This window comes from Piliocolobus tephrosceles, chromosome 9, assembly GCF_002776525.5.
Source record: "Piliocolobus tephrosceles isolate RC106 chromosome 9, ASM277652v3, whole genome shotgun sequence".
Lineage (NCBI taxonomy): Eukaryota > Metazoa > Chordata > Mammalia > Primates > Cercopithecidae > Piliocolobus > Piliocolobus tephrosceles.
The window spans coordinates 16,138,083-16,141,344 of record NC_045442.1 but is presented as its reverse complement, the minus strand read 5'-3'; the positions used below and the strand labels follow the sequence as shown (position 1 = coordinate 16,141,344).

The 3,262-nt window shown below is 50.5% G+C and overlaps 1 long non-coding RNA gene across 1 annotated transcript in view; it reads right to left on the bottom strand.

The window, feature by feature from the left end:
- Positions 1–2,675, bottom strand: part of LOC111550751 — a 4,038-nt gene extending 1,363 nt beyond the window's left edge. Inside the window, exon 1 of the long non-coding RNA XR_002734168.1 lies at positions 2,544–2,675. This is a non-coding gene — a long non-coding RNA (uncharacterized LOC111550751). The remainder of the gene's footprint in view (positions 1–2,543) is intronic.
- Between the last annotated feature and the right edge of the window lie 587 nt (positions 2,676–3,262).

Genomic DNA, 3,262 nt, shown 5'->3' with positions numbered 1-3,262 from the left:
GTGTGGATGTGTGTGGGTGTGTGTGGGTGTGCACGTCTGTGTGTGGGTGTGCACGTGTGTGTGTGGGTGTGGATGTGTGTGGTGTGTGGGTGTGCACGTCTGTGTGTGGGTGTGCACGTCTGTGTGTGGGTGTGCACGTCTGTGTGTGGGTGTGTGTGGGTGTGCACGTGTGTGGGTGGGTGTGGATGTGTGTGGGTGTGTGGGTGTGCACGTGTGTGTGTGGGTGTGCATGTGTGTCTATGGGGGTGTGTGTGTGTGTATGGATGAGTCTGGGTAGTGTGTAGGGTCTGCGTGTGTAGGGGGAGATGAGTGAGGGTGGGAACATTTTCTGCTGAAGTTTCCTTTTAAGGACCTGGTTTCGGCCTGGCTCACAGGGGCCTGGCATTCCTGCCTCCGTGCCCTCACGGGTAGCACTTCCTTGCCTTGCCCACCATCATTTCCCTACCCTGCTGCTCCCAGTGGTTCCCTCCCTCTAAACCTGTAAGTCCAGTCTCTCCTAACAGGCAGTAAGAATGTGGCACGAGGGAGTGGGGCTGGTCCTTGCCCCTCTTGGTTGTCCTTTGGTGGTCAGTCCTTCTAGGGGTGCTCAGTCTCTCCTCTTCTCCTTCCTGCCCCACTGCCCCTCCTCCTGTCCCCTCTCCCAGCCCTGTCTTCCCCATCACCTCTGCCTGTCTGTGTGGCTCTCTGAGTGTCTACTTTTCCTACCTGATTACACAAAATATCTGAAGTGGCCCTCAGGGATTCGAATTAAACTTTATTAATACATATAAGGTATAAACACATTATAATGTAAAAATAAAGCAGTAAGAAATCAATATGGGAAAACCATAAATTAAAACAATCAAGACCAGGGGAAAATTAGAAGGCAGGTATAAGATTTTGAGTATTTGCAGAGACAGGGGTTGTGACCAACAGCTATTGAATGTGCTCTGTGCCATTCAATTCTGAACTTTATGTGCATTCTCTCATTTAATCCTCTTGATGATGCCCTCAGAGAGGTAGAAACTCTCACCAACTCCGTTTTAGAAATGAGGATATTGGGCTCAGAGTGGCTGAGTACCTTGCCTAAGGTCACACAGCTGATAAATGGCAGATAAGGGATTTGGGTGGAGATGCTTTCTGGCCTCCGGACAAGCTCATTTGCAGGCTGTACCAAGGAGTGACAGAGCCCCTGGGAGCACGCGCCAGTGGGGAGGGAGAGCTTAATGGGGGCAGCAATGGGTGGAGAGAAAGGAGGGAGGAGGGTAATCTTGGCCAACCCAGAAATGTTGTGAGGTAAGTGAGGACCACAGGGGAGACAGGGGAGCGCTGGGCAAACTCAGGAGGTCAAACCTAGGTGCTTGCAGGAGGCGGGAGAGCACGTAGACCCAGCCAGAGCAGGCTTGGAGATGAAATCCCTACCCTGTGGGGCGTCCTGGCAGCCCAACAGCAGGAAGCAGAGCCCTTTGCGACCCCTCCGCATGGAGGAGGCCTCTCCAGAGAGGGAAAACAGCCTTGTCTTAGGCACACCTGGCTGCCCCCCAGCCTGGCGTTGGATTTCAGGAGTGCCAGATAACATGCCAGGGCACTTCCCTGGGGAGGGGTCTGGTACACAGTTCTCTGCCCATATCCAGTCCCCTTAACTGGCTATCAACCAAAAAACTACTTACTTTCTTGAAGGCAAGGGAGCAAACAGTACCCCTGTGTGGTGTCGGGCGCTGTGACAAATGGCTGCTGAATGCAGTGGCTGGGCTGAGCTGAGAATGGAAAGATGGAAAGATGGGGTTGTGGGGGCAGGAGGTGCACAGGGAAGAACCATTCAGAAGGATAGGAGGGAGAGTGTCTTGTCTCAAGGGGAGAGTTGAAAGGCAGGGTTTACAAGGGAGCAACATGATCACTTCCTGTCCCCTGTCCCAGGCATAAGACTTGGAAAATCTCTTAGTGAGGTGAGTTTAAAGATCTTAGCTGAAATTGATGACTCAGGCAAGAAAAGTGGCCAGGAGATATAGCTGCCCTTGGCTTGGAGAAAGAGGATTCAGATCCTGGTGATTAAATGATAGCCCACCTTCACAGGCGCTCACTCACAGCAGCCGTTGAGGCATCTGAAGAACTGGGTTACAGAGCCCAGTTTATTTAGCACAAGGAAGCCAGTTTCCTACCTTGGTTCAAAGTGCACATCTGGGTAAAGAGGCCACTAACCTTGCCAACCATGTGACCCGGGGTAAGTATTTTGGCTTCCGTTTCTTCATGCATAAATGAAGGCAATAGTAAAATTTACAACGTGGGGGTATTGTGTATATTAAATGAGCCTAGCATGCCATAGGAGCTCAATAAATGCTAGGCACTACTATATTCCTGCAAGTTGGGGAACAAATGGCTGCTATTGAACTCTCGAGAGTTCAGCTTTCTTTTGACTGTGCCCTGCTATCAGAAAGAGTCATTGTAGGCAGTGGACAAGCCTTGGGCTAGATCCAGGAGATGGGGATCCCAGTTCCAATTCTGTCTCTGACGGCTATGTGACATCGGGCAAGATCCTTTCCCCCTCTGGCCTTCCGTTTTCTCACCTGAGCGGTGAAGGAGTTGGACCAATGGAGCTTCTCAGCCGGGTAGGTCCGTGATGAGGCCTCCTTGAGCACCTCATAGAGCAGTTTCTCTTCAGCATCCGAGGGAGGCTTGGCAGGATGAATCCTAAGCTTATCAGGAAAGATCCCAATGGGAAAGGTGACTGAAGCATTTTTTTGTCTTAGAGTAACTCAGCTAGACCCCTGGTGTGGCTGCCCCTATTCTCCAGGCTTTGTTTAGAGTTGGGTGGAGATGACTCATTCTCATGCCTTCAACAGACTTCTGTTAGTGAACATACTGAGCATGCGCCCACTGGGCATGGAGGGACACAGGTAATGCACACACATAGCACACGTGTGTATATACATGCACACACGGACATGCACAGAGCTGCTTCCATGGTCTGTGTAGAAATGACTGCCCTGGGGATGCTCTGATTGGGAATCTCAGAGCACCTGGACCCAGGAGTAGCATTGCCGAGTTAGCAAATAAAGAGATAGGATGCCCAGCTAAATTAGAAAAATAGTTCTAATGGCTGAATTTTTGTAATTTATTGACAAAAGCTGGATACAGGGTGTTAATTATGGACCATTTTGACAGTCTATACAGGAGCTGGGTCACATAAGTAAATATGGGACACATCCTTGTATATAAGATACCTGGCAACCCTACCCGGCGGGTCCCCAAATCAGCAATGAATTGGACTGAAAGCTGGATAACT